Genomic DNA, 20,044 nt, shown 5'->3' on the forward strand with positions numbered 1-20,044 from the left:
GATTCAGATGCTGTGGGTCACACTGAATAACAGCAGCTGTTTCCTGGTAGCATTTTGCATATCATGATTTATCAGCTGTTACCTGGGTATAGCTATAGTCAAACATGGTAATGACACCTATGGTTAAAGGGACATTGTACTGTAAAAATAATCCCATTTAATGTGTTCCAGATGATCAATTTTACCTTCTGGAGTATATTAAATTGCTTACAAACAACTCATTTAACTTTATTTTGTCATTTGAAATAACTGATGTTGCCTGCAGAAACTGCCAGCAATACTGAAAAATATTAATACTGTTGCCATTTGTTTATACAGAAAGAGATAACATAAGGAGGTAAAGTCAGTCAATTTAAATAAGTTTTGTTTGTTTACAGTGAGCAAAACCATCTATTTCATATATAAAAATAAGCATAAAGCTACTATTTTTATAGTACAGTATTCCTTTAATGTTTCTTTTTTCTTTTCCTTAAGATGGAAGAATCCATTGAGTAAATTTTGATTTATGTTACTTGGCAGCTAGATATGTTACACTCACAGTGACTGCATTGCTACTTGTGAGTGACTTTGGTGGACTATAGAGTGCAGAGCTGTGCATTCAGCAAAACAGTAGATACACAAACCACCAAATACATTATTGAACAAAATGGATGAAGAACAAACAATTGCTTGGCCGAATCAATTTATTTATTAATTTGTGCCATTTGGTTGGAAAAAAAGACAGAAGTTCATTGAGTTCAACCTATACAAATCTAATACTTACAAAAAAGCTCCAGTTGAGCTTAAATTAATACCATTAAAAAGGTGAGCCATTTAACACAAGCAATCATATCCCTGAATTCTGTTTATAGCCAGAAATTTATCTAAACCATTTTTAAATGGATCTAAGATATTGACATTTACTACCTGCTTTGGTAATGAGTTCCACAATTGTATTACTCTTACAGTGAAAAACATTTACGTTGCAGCAGATTAAATCTCCTTTCCTCCAGCCTTAAATTGTGACCTCTTGTCACAAGCAATTTTCTTGGAGTAAACAGAGCTTCTGCCAACTCTGAATATATTTATATAAAGTAATCATGTCACCTCTCAAGCGTCTTTTTTCTAGAGAAAACAGATCCAGTTTGGCTACCTCTGGTTTACGTTATATTTGTAACAAAATATCTCAGATGTATGAGATAAAGGTTAACCAGACACTCTGTACTAATATGTCATGGATAGTTTACTTGGATAAATGCTCTTCTTAAACCATGGGAATCATTGGGTATCAGTATTACGTATAATTTTGTTATTTGATTTTTCTATTTGTTGATCCATATTAACTTTAGAATGAGCTTACTCATTTAATAACCAATAAAGGAGACTGCATAGATGCTTTATTGGATGTCTGTTGCAACATTGCTCTATGCCTGCTTGTTGGGATTGAAGGATAGTCAAGGTTTGTCACTACAGTTGTGTTTTAAACTATTTCAAATAAAAGTGAAGTTATTAACTATGGAATTAGTTTAGAGTACATATAGAGCAGAGTGTGGTTATTTGTTTAATTGTTATAACCAGAGTAACATCTTAAAATGGAATGTTTATGTTTTATGTTTAAATCTAACATCCATTTGGCAGCAATTGCTATTTGAATGTACCCACTAAAGTGTTATATCTCTCCATTTGAGGAATTAACTGTATTCTTTAGTATCTTCCTTCTATGTCTATATTACTTATATCTAGTTGGACAGCATAGCAAGGTTCAGAGTCATAGCAACATCTGGTATTAATGTATTTGCACAATGGCTGATTCAAGTTGAGTTTAATATATGTCTGGCAGTTATTCCACTGAAACTTTGTTGGCAGCTTTACATCTTGCTAGTAAATTATGTTTTGGAGAGGTTTTTTTATACTGAAAGTTCTCTTCTGCATGTTGTTAATTATGAAAAAAATACCCCGCAGTGCTGGTTAATCCTCCTATTATTGTCAATAATTAATGAAGAATGGTGCAATTCTTTGTACATATACTTTAAAAAAGCCATTCATTTTTAGCTATGGGGCCCATTTATCAAGCTCTGGATGGAGCTCGAGTACCCGTGTTTCTGGCGAGCCTGCAAGACCGCTGCTCCATAACCTGTCCGCCTGCTCTGAGCAGGCGGACAGACATCGCCGCAATGCAACCCTATCAAGTACGATCGGCTTTATTGACACCCCCCTGCTGGCGGCTGATTGGCCGCAAATCTGCAGGGGGCAGCATTGCACCAGCAGCTCACAAGAGCTGCTGGTGCAATGCTGAATACGGAGAGTGTATTGCTCTCCGCATTCAGCAAGGTCTGTCGGACATGATCCGACAAAGCTCAATACATAGAGAGAACAATGGAAAATGATCATTTTATTACTTAACTATCCTGCACCCCACTGTGAGTTTAATTTCTTCTGCTGGCTGTGTTTACTTAAGCTATTCAATAGCTGGGACTCCAGTATCAAAACATTCAGTATAGGTTGGGATACCACAAGCAAAATCAGTTATTTCAAAGGCCAAAATAGGAGTAAAGCAGCTACTTGTAAATAATTTAATACACTCCAGCAGGTAAAATGGATCGTTGGGAACAATTTAAATGGGCATTTTTTGGGGGGTGAACTATCCCTTTAATATTTGGTAGCACACCCCTTGGAAAAAATAACTGAAATTAATCGCTTCCTGTAACCATCAATTTGTTTCTTACACCTCTCTACTGGAATTTTGGACCACTCTTCTTTCGCCAACTGCTACAGGTCTCTCAGATTGGAAGGGTTCCTTATACCAACTGCTGTTTTGAGATCTCTCCACAGGTGCTTTATGGGATTGAGATCTGGACTAACTCCTGGCTAGTTCAGTACTCTCCAGCGCTTTGTCATAAACCATTTCTGGGTGCTTTTTGACATGTAATTTTGGTCATTGTCCTGCTGTAAGACCCATGACCTCTGATGGAGACCTAACTTTCTGACACTGGGCCCTACTTTGCATCACATAATTCTTTGTTAGTCTTCAGATTTCATAATGCAATGCACACAGTCAAGACATCCAGTGCCTGAAGCGCCAAAGCAAACCCAAAACAGCAATGAACCTTCACTATGTTTGATTGTAGGGATTGTATTCTTTTCTTTAAAAGCCTCATTTCTTTTTCTGAAAACAGTAGAATGATGAGCTTTACCTAAAAGCTGTAATTTTGTTTTGTCTGTCCACAGGTGAGTTTAATTACAAATTACAGGAGCATAACAAACTTGAAATGCAATTATTTCTTACAATTTTTACTACAAAGCGCTCCAATGCATATATACTCTGTGTATATATATATATATATACATATATATATTTATATATATATATATATGTGTGTGTGTGTACATATGTATTTGTGTGTTTATATGTGTATATATGTATGTAAATACATATACACACACATATAAATACATATGTGTACACACACACATATATATATACAGGGCTTTTTTGTGGCAGTACCCGCCGTTACTGAGTACCCCCACCTCTGCCAACTTATAATAGGTAGTATTTGTAATCATCATGTAAATACTTTAGTTTTCACAAGAGGGGCTGCAAAATACCTCAGACATTGTAAATAATGTTGTCCCTTTGCATGTCTCTAAGTTACTGAGCAGAATATATCAATCAAAAATCAATGAGTACCGGCACCTTTTATTTTACAAAAAAGCACTGTATATATATATATATATTTTTTTTTATATATATATATATATATATATATATATATATATATATATATATATATGTATATATAAACAGAAGAAGGGAAGGGATCTGGGTGTAGTAGGTTCAGTTTCCACAAATATCAGCTACTTAAATGCCTAATTTGTACTCACTTGTTGGAACCTCAAACTATATGAGGTATGGAAAATGCATGGACAGAAAGTCCACTCCGATATCAACAGTATATAAGGAGATCATCAGGGCTGATAATAGCCTCCATGCATTTTCCATACCTCACATAGTTTGAAGTTCCAACAAGTGAGTACAAATTTGGCATTTAAGTAGCTGATATTTGTGGAATATGAACCTACTACACCCAGATCCAGATTCTTTGTGCGCCCCTTCCCTTCTTCTGTTTCCATAGATTTCTGCTGAGACTTCCTGCTGGGTCGCAGCTGAGCTTTTAAGGGATACAGGCTGCAAAAGTTTTTTGGATTGTCTTCACCTTCTCATAGCAAAGTGACTATATTTAGCATATGGAAAAGACAGTGATTAACATTACATGTATGGTGTATTTTTAACTTGTTTAGCGCTGATACTACCTGTGTGTTTTACCAATATATATATATATATATATATTTTTATATATATATATATATATATATATACACAGTATATATACATATACATTTATATAAACATTTTTAGACATGTCTTTTGACACTTTTTAGTTTCATGAAACAGTTAATCAGAGCTCTGAATTTGCGGGAATCATTCTAGCGTAAATTGCGATTACGCTCATGTGTTAACATTTACTTTCAACTTGTAATGAACGCAATTTAACTTGCTCGCAAACGAACGCAACAATATGATATTGCTTGCATACAAACGATAGCCCGCCACTCATTATCTGGCCCTTGATATTTATTACTCAGTGCTTGAGGGATGGATAATGGATAAGGAACTTACAAGTTACCAAACTACTGACCATCCTCATCTTAAAAGTGACTCTGCTGCATTCATGTTTTTTGTATAGGTGCACAAAGCAGCAGATTTTTGTAGTAGATGGGAAACAGATATTGAGACCACAGGCACTGGTCTTCTTTGGCTTTGCAAAAATATATCACTCTGTAATGTGGGAACAGTATGTGATTCCTTCATACACCCATTGCGCACCAAGATTGTGCACTTCTTACACCCTATGGGCTTAATTATAGAAGCATTTTTGAAAGGCAAATTTAGCTTGAGAGCTGTTTTCTTAGATATAGGGCTAGATTTATTAACGCTGAGGCGGGGCGAAAATACCCGCAGGTATTCGCCATTGCACACGAGCGCAATTTTGCGCTCGCGTGCAATCCCGCCCCCTGCCCACGCACAGCCAATCACGGGCGGGCAGGAGCTGTCAATCTCCTCGGTCAGACTCGACCGAGGAGATTGAATTTCGCCACAATAGAGGTGGTAAAGATCTTAGGGAAGCAGCGGTCTAGTGACCGCTGCTTGATAAATCACGGCGAGCAAGTTCTTGTGAGAACTTGCAGCCGTAGAGGCTTGATAAATCGAGCCCATACAGGGCTCTGGAGGTGAAGGAGAGATGCCTACATTGCAGTATAGTGCTCAAAAAAGATTTTATGAGATGTCTGGCAAAAATCACACTTCTCATTGTTTACCCCTGTTCTGTAGGAGGAGTGTGTACTATTTCTCAGGGGGGCCATGAAAAAATCAGAGAGAACTATTGTTTCAACAACTTAACGGGTAATTACGTGCCTCAGTGGCAACAAGTTAAAGCAATATAGTATTCAAACCCTTTCTATATGAAAGAGCATCAGTTCAAAATATGTTTTGCATGTACAGCTCTACTTTGCAGTACAGAGTTGAAAAAGACCTACAGGGAGTGCAGAATTATTAGGCAAATGAGTATTTTGACCACATCATCCTCTTTATGCATGTTGTCTTACTCCAAGCTGTATAGGCTCGAAAGCCTACTACCAATTAAGCATATTAGGTGATGTGAATCTCTGTAATGAGAAGGGGTGTGGTCTAATGACATCAACACCCTTTGGCAAAATGGGTCAAAAGAAGGACTTGACAGGCTCAGAAAAGTCAAAAATAGTGAGATATCTTGCAGAGGGATGCAGCACTCTTAAAATTGCAAAGCTTCTGAAGCGTGATCATCGAACAATCAAGCGTTTCATTCAAAATAGTCAACAGGGTCGCAAGAAGCGTGTGGAAAAACCAAGGCGCAAAATAACTGCCCATGAACTGAGAAAAGTCAAGCGTGCAGTTGCCAAGATGCCACTTGCCACCAGTTTGGCCATATTTCAGAGCTGCAACATCACTGGAGTGCCCAAAAGCACAAGGTGTGCAATACTCAGAGACATGGCCAAGGTAAGAAAGGCTGAAAGACGACCACCACTGAACAAGACACACAAGCTGAAACGTCAAGACTGGGCCAAGAAATATCTCAAGACTGATTTTTCTAAGGTTTTATGGACTGATGAAATGAGAGTGAGTCTTGATGGGCCAGATGGATGGGCCCGTGGCTGGATTGGTAAAGGGCAGAGAGCTCCAGTCCGACTCAGACGCCAGCAAGGTGGAGGTGGAGTACTGGTTTGGGCTGGTATCATCAAAGATGAGCTTGTGGGGCCTTTTCGGGTTGAGGATGGAGTCAAGCTCAACTCCCAGTCCTACTGCCAGTTTCTGGAAGACACCTTCTTCAAGCAGTGGTACAGGAAGAAGTCTGCATCCTTCAAGAAAAACATGATTTTCATGCAGGACAATGCTCCATCACACGCGTCCAAGTACTCCACAGCGTGGCTGGCAAGAAAGGGTATAAAAGAAGAAAATCTAATGACATGGCCTCCTTGTTCACCTGATCTGAACCCCATTGAGAACCTGTGGTCCATCATCAAATGTGAGATTTACAAGGAGGGAAAACAGTACACCTCTCTGAACAGTGTCTGGGAGGCTGTGGTTGCTGCTGCACGCAATGTTGATGGTGAACAGATCAAAACACTGACAGAATTCATGGATGGCAGGCTTTTGAGTGTCCTTGCAAAGAAAGATGGCTATATTGGTCACTGATTTGTTTTTGTTTTGTTTTTGAATGTCAGAAATGTATATTTGTGAATGTTGAGATGTTATATTGGTTTCACTGGTAAAAATAAATAATTGAAATGGGTATATATTTGTTTTTTGTTAAGTTGCCTAATAATTATGCACAGTAATAGTCACCTGCACACACAGATATCCCCCTAAAATAGCTATAACTAAAAACAAACTAAAAACTACTTCCAAAACTATCCAGCTTTGATATTAATGAGTTTTTTGGGTCCATTGAGAACATGGTTGTTGTTCAATAATAAAATTAATCCTCAAAAATATAACTTGCCTAATAATTCTGCACTCCCTGTACATACAAACATTTAAAAATTTCACTTTATTAACACTATGCAGAAAATATCTGGTGAGTATGATTATCTGGCCTCATTAATAATTAGGGCCAAGTAGGGGTAGTTGTAAATTACTATGCCCATTGTTCTAAGTAATCACTGTCCAATAGGTAGCTGGTTTAAGCAATGTACAGCACTTTGGAGGAAACCTAAAGAATTTGTTTTATGTAATTTTAAACAAATTTCCAATTTACTTTTACTATCAAATTTGCTTTGTTGTCTTGGTATTCTTTGTTGAAAGCTAAACCTAGGAAGGCCCAAACTGATTTCTAAGCCATTGAAGTCTGCCTCTTATCTTTTAGTTTGACAGTTTTTCACAGCTATATAGTGCTAGTTCACGTCTGCCATATAGATAACATTGTGCTCACTCATGTGGAATTTATTATAAGTCAGCACTGATTGGCTAAAATGCAAGTATGTCAAAAGAATTGAGATAAGAGGGCAGTCTGCAGAGGTTTAGATACAAGGTAATTACAGAGATAAAAAGTATATAATTATAACCGTGTTGGTTATGCAAAGCTGGGAAATGGGTAATAAAGGGATTATCTATCTTTTTAAACAATACAAAGTTTCAAGTAGACTATCCCTCTAAATTGGTACTGATTCAGCTTTATCATTTGTGTGCTTCCTACTAACCCCTTAATGACCACAGCACTTTTCCATTTTCTGTCCGTTTGGGACCAAGGATATTTTTACATTTTTGCGGTGTTTGTGTTTAGCTGTAATTTTCTTCTTACTCATTTACTGTACCCACACATATTATATACCGTTTTTCTCGCCACTAAATGGACTTTCTAAAGATACCATTATTTTCATCATATCTTATAATTTACTATAAAAAAAATATAAAATATGAGGAAAAATTGAAAAAAACACACTTTTTCTAACTTTGACCCCCAAAATCTGTTACATATCTACAACCACCAAAAACACCCATGCTAAATAGTTTCAAAATTTTGTCCTGAGTTTAGAAATACCCAATGTTTACATGTTCTTTGCTTTTTTTGCAAGTTATAGGGCCATAAATACAAGTAGCACTTTGCTATTTCCAAACCACTTTTTTCCAAAATTAGCGCTAGTTACATTAGAACACTAATATCTTTCAGGAATCCCTGAATATCCCTTGACATGTATATTTTTTTTTTTAGTAGACATCCCAAAGTATTGATCTAGGACAATTTTGATATATTTCATACCACCATTTCACCGCCAAATGCGATCAAATACAAAAAATCGTTCACTTTTTCACAAATTTTTTCACAAACTTTTGGTTTCTCACTGAAATTATTTACAAACAACTTGTGCAATTATGGCATAAATGGTTGTAAATTCTTCTCTGGGATCCCCTTTGTTCAGAAATAGCAGACATATATGGCTTTGGCGTTGCTTTTTGGTAATTAGAAGGCCGCTAAATGCCACTGCGCACCACAAGTGTATTATGCCCAGCAGTGAAGGGGTTAATTAGGGAGCTTTTAGGGAGCTTGTAGGGTTAATTTTAGCTTTAGTGTAGTATAGTAGACAACCCCAAGTATTGATCTAGGCACATTTTGGTATATTTCATGCCACCATTTCACCGCCAAATGCGATCAAATTGAAAAAAAAGTTAAATTTTTCACAATTTTAGGTTTCTCACTGAAATAATTTACAAACAGCTTGTGCAATTATGGCACAAATGGTTGTAAATACTTGTCTGGGATCCCCTTTGTTCAGAAATAGCAGACATATATGACTTTGGCGTTGCTTTCTGGTAATTAGAAGGCCGCTAAATCCTGCTGCGCCTCACACGTGTATTATGGCTAGCAGTAAAGGGGTTAATTAGGGAGTTTGTAGGGAGCTTGCAGGGTTAATTTTAGCTTTAGTGTAGAGATCAGCCTCCCACCTGACACATCCCACCCCCTGATCCCTCCCAAACAGCTCCCTTCCCTCCCCCACCCCACAATTGTCCCCGCCATCTTAAGTACTGGCAGAAAGTCTGCCAGTACTAAAATAAAAGGGTTTTTTTTTTAAAAAAATAAAAAATTTTTTTAGCATATTTACATATGCTAGGGTGTAGGATCCCCCCTTAGCCCCCAACCTCCCTGATCCCCCCCAAAACCGCTCTCTAACCCTCCCCTCTGCCTCATTGGGGGCCATCTTGGGTACTGGCAGCTGTCTGCCAGTACCCAGTTTGCAAAAAAAAGTGCTTTTTTTATTTTTGTTTGGCTTTTTTCTGTAGTGTAGCTTCCCCCCCCACACAGACAAACCCCCACCACCTTGCTGATCTTTTTTTTTTTTTTAAATATTTAGACATTTATACATTTTTTATTAATACATTTTCTGTAGTGTAGCGGTTCCCACCCGCTCCCTCCCCGTGCACGCGCCCGCCCCGCCCTCCCGTGCACGCGCGCGCGTCCGTGCGCGCCCCCGCTCATCCCCGCCCACGATCCCGCCCCCCCTGCACATAACCAGGGCCATCGATGGCCGCCACCCGCCTCCCGGTCCGGCTCCCACCCACCAACGCAGGGAGCCACCGATCTCCGGTGCAGAGAGGACCACAGAGTGGCTCTCTCTGCACCGGATGGCTACCAAAGGTTATTGCAGGATGCCTCCATATCGAGGCATCACTGCAATAACCGGAAAGCAGCTGGAAGCGAGCAGGATCGCTTCCAGCTGCTTTCCACACCGAGGACGTGCAGGGTACGTTCTCAGGCATTAACTGCCTTTTTTTTTGAGGACGTACCCTGCACGTCCTCGGTCGTTAAGGGGCTAATGCTCATTGGCTGAAAGATACTTCCTACTAATGCTCATTGGCTAAAAGATACTTCCTACTAATGCTTAAAGGGACAGGTTAGTCAAAATTAAACTTTCATGATTCAGATAGGGCATGCAATTTTAAACAGCTTTCCAATTGACTTTTATCAATAAATTTGCTTTGTTCCCTTGGTGGTATTTTTGAAAAGCTAAACCTAGGTAGTCTCAAACTGATTTCTAAACCGTTGAAAAACCGCCTCTTAGCTCAGAGCATTTTGAAAGTTTTTCACAGTTAGACAGCACTAGTTCATGTGTGTCATATAGATAACATTGTGCTCACTCCAGTGGAGTTATTTAGGAGTCTGCATTAATTGGCTAAACTGCATGTCCATCAAAAGCACTGAGATAAGGGGGCAGTCAGCAGAGGTTTAGATACAAGGTAATCACAGAGGTAAAACATATTAATATAACTGTGTTTGTTATGCAAAACTGGGGAATGGGTAATAAAGGGATTAGCTATCTTTTTAAACAATACAAATTCTGTTGTAGGCTGTCCTTTTAACGGCTAATAGGTACTTCCTATATTAGCCTGAAGTACCTAATACTGCTGTTCTGCTGTTAGTCTCAATTTAAATTTTAACAGTTTTTTATTCCCATTTTTTCTGGCAAAAAATGAATTTCGGTTTGTTCAAAAGGACGATAGAACATTTCCAATATTACAGTATAACTTTAAGATGTCATAAAATATCTTTTGAGGGGAATTTTTTTCTTCAAGATGCTGGATAAGGTTACAGGTGATTAATCTCTCAATACAGAAGCCATAAATGTTTTCTGGTTTAATAAACCTGCTAAGCAGATGCATGAGCTCAAACAAACTCTGAGAGCTTCAAAATGAGTTTTAATTGCAAACAGTCGTTCAGACTTTTCATAAATAATATTCAATCAACCCCAAGGATAATTAATGATGTTTTAGTGAAAGAAATCCAACTCTAATTACAGAACCGTGCAAGTCAGTAAAATGTGTGTTCATCAGAGCAATATATACTGTACATGCATATGTTTAGTTTGTATGTTTTGTTTTAGTCGATTTCCTTCATCCTCTCTGTCCTTTCTTTCTTCTTGATTTACCATATTTTTTCTCTTTACTTAAACTCTGCTGAACTTGTTTAGATCATGTAAGCTCACAATCCAACCTGTCCTGTTCACAACCTTTTTACACAGTTACCTACATCATGACGGCAAGTCATGGGCAAGGCCCTCTAACTTTTAAGCATTTTTGTAGTATTATACATTTTACCTTGGCACAATGCACTTAAGCAAGCTTTAAGCTCATCAGAATATAGTGGTTCCCTTCAAATAAATAATAATAATCATAATAATAACAAATATTAAAATGTTATGTTTTAGAAAGACTCACTAAAGACAACTACCCTAGTCACAAATGATGATCTTCCTGGAGTGATTCTGAAGTAATAGATGACTCTGCATTAGTTATTAGAAGCCATCCAGAAGTATGCCCACAGGCCAAAATATTTAAATGAGATGACTCTAGAGTCATTCACTGGCTGTTCATGCTTGTGAAGTAATCAGCAAGGTAATCTGCTAATCATTCTGAAGTCATCACCCAGAATTATTTAACTTAGCGGATACTTTACAAGTCTAATGATGTCTGGTGATGTCTGATGATGTGCAAATGACTTCTAAAGTAGTTTGATGATCATCAAATGACTCCAGGATGGTCTCTAAAATAATCCTGTTTGTCTTGGGAATATACAAGGTAAGAGAGGTTAATTAAGGGCTCATTTCTATTTTGCCATAAATTGTTTTGTGCGAGGTTGCAAAACGCTAAATACGCTGTCAGAAGCCATTACACTTAATGACAGTTTCCAATGGTGTGTTTTACACAATTAATGGCAGAAGGGGACCAGCTGCCGAAAAAAATTACATGTCCCATAGAAAGTAATAGAAGCCAAAAAAATGTGCAAAGCATTAAAGTACTGTTGGAAGCTGTCGATAAAGTTTCTATCTTTTCTGCATGCTCAACTAGGTGTAAAAAAGGTAAAATAAGCTTACCTTCTAGCTTTTCAACAAAGGCTAACAAGAAAACTAATAACATTTGATAAAATATGTAAATTGGAAAGTTGTTTAAAATGTTATGCTCTATCTGAATCATGAAATAAACTTTTTGGGTTTTATGTCCATTTAATGTCCATAATGTTTAAAAATATATTTTGTAAAAGCTCAGTATAATGATAATTAATGCTCATTGTATACATATTATACCAATGAGTACTTAGCATTGTGTATTTTTTCCAATTCTTGCAACAATATTAAATAAATTGATCATGATCAAAGTCTATGTATATTTTGTACCTTAGCAAAAGATTTTAATAATTTCAAACATTTATTATACATGATATTGATTATTCAGCCCTCTCTCCCCATCTGTCTCTGCAGACTGTGACAGGCCACCTGCAGCCCCACTGTCACTTGTGACAGGCTGCCCCACTCTCCCTGCTCTTGATGTGCCTGGCTGTGCCTGACTCCATCTATCTCCTCCGACCTCCACTCTTCCACCCTCTTTCCTTCCCTCCTCTGCCAGGGTTGGAGGTAGGACACATCCTCCTCCTAAACCTTGAACCCTAGACCTACCCATTCTGCTCCCTCTCCCCCACATGTTATCCACTCCCCTCCCTCTCCCTGCTCCCCCTATTCACTCCCCTCCCTCTCTCCCCCTCTGTCTTCCTATCCACTTCTCTCACTCTCTCCCCCCCTCCCTATCCACTCCCTCTCTCTCCCCCTATCCATCACTTTTTCCTTGCAAACTCTAACCTAACTCTAAAGTCCCTAGCTTCCCTAACTACCCTAATAATAATAAACCTAACTATCCTAGGTCCATACTGATCACTAATCAAATTAAAATAAAATCAAAAACTAAACCTAGAACAATTTAAAAAGGGGGGGGGGGGTTAGGGAAAAAAATAATTAGAAAAAGGGATGGGAGAAAATTAGGAAAAAACAAAAGGACTAAAAATATATGTATAAAAAAAGGGGTATGTAATATTGAATGAAAGGGTAGTTAAATGGAAGATGGGGAGGGGATAAGGGGTTAATGAAATGACACAAATCACAATAAAGGCAGATGGAAAGGGAATACGGGGTTAATGAAATGAAAAAATAACAATAAAGGCAGATGGGAAGGGAATACGGGGTTAATGAAATGGCAAATAAATGTATGAATGTGATTTCTGATTATTTAACAAAAAATGTGTGTTTGTATATGTGTGTGTGAGTGCAAACTAATGTGTTCCTTTTTATTATGTGGCCTACAATAAGAAAATAAATAAAATAGAGCTCTCTCCCACTCTCTTTACAAACTCCAAATATTTCTCAAAACCACCAAACTCCTACCAGAGCAATTAACTCCTGTGTCTTTCTCTCTAGAGGCGATCATAGGCAAGGAACACAGGAGCTAAACGTAACTTATATTTTATAAGGTTGGTTACCATAGCAATTAACTTGTTATGGTGTGCTTTTTGACTAATTTTCATTGGAAGCCTGGTACTAAAATGAAGCCATAAACTACTTTTAGCTATCGGCTGCTTCTGTAGCTTTTGGCTCCATTTTTAATGGCTCAATGGAAACGATACCTAAAATGGATAAACACGTAGGTATATGCAAGCAATAGTGCAATAAGAAAATGCTCTAATGCATTAAAACATCCTTTTTCCTTGCATTTTACTTCCCTTTAACTAGAATAATTCAAATTTGTGTAATAAAGATGATTCTTCTAATATTTAGATTTACAATATTTACAAATATATTCAATAAGTTCTGGCCTTATTTAGTACACGAGCAGGTTTTCTTATAATCAGACAGAGCTGGTATTAGTTTAATCTCATTGTCTCCCTCAAAGTTCCATATTAAAATATAAAATGTTTAGCTATGCGTAGTAAAATTACTTTGCAGCATAAGTTCAATTTTGTATCATGTAGTTTAGCTCTGAAAATAGTAGATGATATAATTCTCAGAGCTGGAAATGCACCTTGCTGACTTCTCGACCCTGCTAGATATCTTTCCCTAACTGGCATTAATAGAATAGGGGCTGCAAAACAATGCATTTGATTTTGTGATAATATTTATGCTTGTTGTCTGCAATCTCAATCCCTGATTGGCTCCTCCAAATAAAACAAGTGGTGGGTGGAGTTTGGCTATTGGGAAACAATTGACACAAACAAGATGTTAATTTGTTTTTTTAAACTGTTTAGACTTTGCTTATATGTTATACTATAGCAAGTCAACAGAAATATCTTGTAGTTACAAGGTGTTTACTGTCCCTTGTAAGAGGAAATCCAGGTATTAATATCATCAAATTCCTCTATCTGCTATTAAAAATCATATCTGAAAAAAAATGTTTGATCTAAAGGTACAATGGTAGAAAAAAAAGCCAGTATTTTTGTGCAGTGTTGGCTATTTTTAATAACAGGATTGTAATTAATCTCTAAACGCAAAACAAGCTTTTGTCTTTTGTCCTTCTGCAAAGCTGTAGTCCGACCTCCTCCTTCACTTCTAGAGATTGTTTGTTTGTTTATATTACTGTGTTAACTTTCTATGCATTCAAGCCAGACATCTGTTGATGTTAGTGCGTGAGGATTTGTATTCTCTGGCACAAAGCACATGCACATTAATTGTCTCTCAAATAAGCTCATACATCCACCATGGAATTCCCAGTCAACATGGTGTCTAGGGAGTAGAAATGTTGCTACAGCATATTTGCTAAGCACACATTAACTAGACATTTTTTTTTTAAATTAACTATTTTATTTTCTTCTTACTGTTGGTATTATAGTTTACAATATGCCATATAAGTAAATAAAGTTAAATATTTTTTAATTTTAATTTTTCATTATTATTTATGATATTTTTTTTTTTAAATAAATCGTTGAAATGTCTACCTGTACTCTATCCCCAAATCTATGGTAAATAAATGGTTAATAATAGTACTATATTTTGCCACATGTATTTAAGTTCACCTAGCAACGTCAAGACAAACTTTGTTAGAAAAATGTTACGGTGATATATTGAAAATTGCGAGGCTTTTAAAGTAATTTATACTGAAAACCCACACTAAGGAGAAATTGTTTAATCAGATTCTCTGTTGGTTTCCAGAACAATGACCCTTCAATATGGTTTCTCAAGTGAGGTCATAAAACTTTTCTCCTACTGCTAGACAAAAAGACTACGTGACCCCAAGACCCCGTTTAGAGAAATGCCATAACAGTGGAAGCAGCTGTGTTTTTATAAAGTATCTCATTTCTGCCAAATAACTTGACAGATAAACAAAATACTACTAAGCTTATATGAAGTCTATTGTTCCATACTCAGAAGAAGCTTTGGAAAAGCTGAGTATGTGTTCATGATATTAAAAGATTCAAAATGCATATATATCCATATATGTTACAGACACTAAAAAAATAACTTCTATTAAAAATGATTTAAATATTGATTCAAAATAAATATGGAATTTGGTTAAATTAAACGCAATATCTGCAATGCCTTTTTATACCCATAATATGAAACATAAAACATTGTCTTAAATGTTTTAGATGGGACAAATTTGAATTATACAGTGTAAGCTGATAAGCTGTAGGCAAGCGCAAACTGAAACGGTCGGCAACAGTTCTTTATTTTCAAGGGCCATCAAAGGCACTGTCCTCAGGATTGTATTGTGGGATGTGGAAACAGCGGAAAGATATAAGCTGAATATATAAGCTGACCCATCTGAATCCCCTTGCTTTCTATGACCTACTCAAGAAATACTTTTTAAATATCTCAGGCTAACAAGACTTTACCTAGGCTGGCTATGTTCTTGGGTTGTATTCACGTCTTGGCCTCTGACCATGTTCATTTGTCTGAGGAGCTTTTCAGTTCACGTTTTTAAGGTTCTGGGTAGTTAACTTTTGATCCGGTTCCATAAAGCTTAAGGTTCATTTCCTATCCTTCTACTCCTGAGCTCCTGAGGATGCCATAGTTTTAAGAATGGCTTTTTTGCATTGATAGGAATACCCAAAGTCCTAGGAATGATAGATTGCACTCATGTAGCACTTAGGGCAACCTAAGAACAAAGATACGTTATAGGAACCACAAAATGTTTCACTCACTCAATGTGCAAAATGGTTATGATCATTCCATGTAAATCATGAATATTTGTGCACAGTGGTAGACCTAATGAACGGAGGGCCCTGGTGAAAAAAAAATTGTTTTAGGCCCCCCACTCAAGTGAAATTGCACCCAAGTTTCTGCAATGGTAATTGGTTGGTGCAGATGTCATTTAGAGCTTCAACACTAGCACTCCCAATCCATGGCATGCTGTTGTCATGGTAATTTTGCAGACTTCCTGCTTTTATTTGTATCGGCTGTCTACTTGCTCAGCGTGCTGTACTTAGTGCTCAACCACACACAGACTTCTCTTGCCCTGGGCTACATTTTAAATAGCAGCACCTGTCACCTGCATACAGCGGCCGTGAGAGCAACTTGCAAGTAAGTGGATGCTCAGACTCATGGCTGCTGTATGCAAGTCTGCCCCCTCACTGCCATTTTCCCCCTGCTACTGTGCTGCCTCTCTGGCCCCGGTGCCACTGCACCTGTTGCACCCCTAGTAGTTCCGCCCCTGTTTGTGCAGAATTCCTTGTTCCAGTTATTGTTTACATCCTATGTTACCTCTCCCACTTAGGTCACTAGTGGTAGCAACAATGGAAACTTTGGAGCTGCATAATTTCAAAACCTTCATCTGTCACAGAGTCTATCCTAAACTTTTTTTTTTTTGCCTAATATATTTAATATTAAAGTGTCTCCTGTGTTTCCTTTTTTTCCTTCATCCAGCAGTTAAATGTGTTATTGTGTGTGTCTGTGTGAAAGCAAAAGTAAGTAAAAACTGTTTACATTTAACGTAAAACTAACAGGAAATACATGAGTTTACATAACTCCCAGTCACAGGCCTCTGCTCTTGATTAGTTGATAAATAAAAAAAAGTTGTTTTTTTATTCATCTATTTAAAAAAAAAAAAAAAACAAAGAACTGTAATACATTTTAAACATTCTGTTTTAGATAGTACAATGAAAGATTTTTTTAGTACTATATCATATCATATCAATGTCATGACATGTGCAATTAATACTTTCATATAATTGTCAGTCACTTTATAATTAACCTGCTTAAACATCCACTTGATTGCAATAATAAAAGAATGGATGATTGTATTTATTGTGAATACAAGTTATTTTTTGAGCAAAATAAATGTATATCTCTACAATCTCTACAAATAACTGATCATAATAATAATAATAATAATATGTATGTATATGTGAAGTGAGCATGTGCAAAATGTTACCATTGAAAAAGAGCTATGTAAACTGCAAAGATATGCTGCATGGAAATTGCTATAATGGGTACTCAAGAGGTCAACACTGTAGAATCTAAACCTGCTGGGAAATGCTTTCCAATTTATTTCCAACTGGAATACTGATTGCAATAGTCTCCATGTAAAGTATAAGGACGTTTTCATGCCATAAGTTTATTTTAAAAATTTGTAATATGTGGTTTAATTAAAGGGACATTAAACACTAAATACATTCTAGGTAGCATGATGCATTCAAAGAAAAGATTAGTCCATGACTAACATGTAGATGTATTTTTTAAAGTTTCATTAGTTGTTTAAAAAGTGACAAAATAAGTGTAAAGTTTTAGTGTCTATAAAACAGTGGGAGCTGCCATGTTGTAACTTGTGTTACCTTCTCTGCTGTGGCCAATTAGGGACAGTTATACATAGGTCACTAGAGTGTGCAGCCAATGGTTGTGCTGGATTTAACAGTGTTCTGCACTTCCATTTCTAACAGGAACTGAAAAGCTCACAATTTCAGAATGGAATTACAGGCAAAGAGGACAAAATAAATAATGAAAGTATATTGCAGAGTTGTTTTATATATACAATTTATCATTTTATATTACCATCTCAAAGTGTTTAATGTCCCTTTAAGTTTTTAAAGTAATTGAAATGCCATATATTAGAGAGGCACATTGCATATGATTTCTGATGGATTTGAATGGTGGACAGTATAAAACGAGCATTCATATAATAATAATAATAATAATAAAGTTTTCTAACAAATAAGAGCATTTCATAAACAAACGTTTATGTTTCTCAGGTTTTCAACAACCCCATGATGAACCAGCCAATTATTGGAGCATACTTATGTATGCCTGCATCTGGTTATTTACTAGCTGTATAGAGTAGCACAAGTGTCTAATGCACACCTTTTTCCAGATTACAAGTGGCACGCTAGTGATAGCATGGGGACGATAACCAATATCGCTTGACCACACTACCATTATCGCACAACTTTAATATTACAAGTTCATGGTAAAGGGCGTTAACCAGATATGGATTAGCATGCCTGACTTTCAATGGATATCACAACTGCACTAATTTGCGCTGGTATTACAAGTTGAAAGTTATAGTTTGCGCTCAAGAGAAAGCCAGAAATGCGCTAGAATATTTAGCGCAACTCCAGACCTTAAGTAAACTATAAGGGCTTTAACAAATGAAGCTAGGGTGACCATATTGCCGCTTTAAAAAGGGACACATATGAAAAATACATATGTCAGGGTTCTTCTACAAAACATTTATTCAAACAGCCCTGACATACTGTATGTATTTTTCATATGTGTCCCTTTTTAAAGTGGCAATATGGTCATCTTAAATGCAGCACAAAATACATTAAAGGACCATTAAACTTGACATTTCAACGTCACATAAAATGAAATATTATTGCAATATACATTCATTAATTTATTTCCTGCATTTTTCTGTAAAATACATATGAAAATTGTGCTTGTTCCACTTTCTCCCAGGGAGGCTTGGGTTAATACTTTTAGGCAAGTGATATGAGCTTCCCCCCTCTCCCCTAAACTTGTCAGCAGTCACTTACTGTTAAATGGGGGATTATCAGTTTAGCATTTAAATGACAGAAAATCATTCTTTGCAATAGCATTGGGCATACTATGTAGTTTAGGTGTAAATATTACTTTAAGTACAAACATATATATTTGTATTTAGCTATTAGATGGAGAATAGAAAGGAATATATGTCTGTTTAAATACCTGTTAAATAATTATTAAGTAACTAAGTTGAATCAGTGCTAGACCACCTTAAGGTAAGGGAAGAGGTAAGGTTACCCCAGTCTCTTTCATTTACTGCACAAGTGCAGAGCTCCTGCTATGTTTGAGTATTAGTTTGTGATTGGTTAGCAAGGGTTATTTTGCTCTGGTGGACAGGGAAATTAGTGAAAAACATAAAACAATATGCTTATTGACAAAATAAATCTATTGTTTTCATTGCAAAAGTTTCAGATATGAAGGCTCATAAATATACCCTTTTTAATAAAACATTTTTTATCAGATTTATATTAATTAAAAGGGGTTTAAAAGGATTAAAAGGGATATGGTATGTATAAATATAATTATTATTATCATTTATTTGTATAACGTCACTAAATTCTGTAGCACTTATATGTAGTGATGTCGCGAACCTAAAAATTTGGGTTCGCGAACGGAGAACTCGAACTTCCACAAAAGTTCGCGAACCGGGCGAACCGCCATAGACTTTAATAGGCAGGCGAATTTTAAAACCCACAGGGACTCTTTCTGGCCACAATAGTGATGGAAAAGTTGTTTCAAGGGCACTAACACCTGGACTGTGGCATGCCGGAGGGGGATCCATTGCAAAACTCCCATGGAAAATTACATAGTTGATGCAGAGTCTGGTTTTAATCCATAAAGGGCATAAATCACCTAACATTCCTAAATTGTCAGGTATGATGTTGTATCGATCAGGTAGTGTAAGGGTTACGTGTAAGGGTTACGCCCGCTTCACAGTGCGCAGTGTAGGTGATATACTTGCCCTGACCATGCTTTGCAGACCAGGTATCAGTGGTCAGATGGACCCTTGCCCCAACACTGTGTGCCAGACATGCCATTATAGCAGACTTATATGGCTTTGGCGTTGCTTTTTGGTAATTAGAAGGCTGCTAAATGCCACTGCGCGCCACATGTGTTTTATGCCCAGCAGTGAAGGGGTTAATTAGGGAGCATGTAGGCAGCTTGTAGAGTTAATTTTAGC

This window comes from Bombina bombina, chromosome 2 (assembly GCF_027579735.1).
Source record: "Bombina bombina isolate aBomBom1 chromosome 2, aBomBom1.pri, whole genome shotgun sequence".
Classification (NCBI taxonomy): Eukaryota; Metazoa; Chordata; class Amphibia; order Anura; family Bombinatoridae; genus Bombina; species Bombina bombina.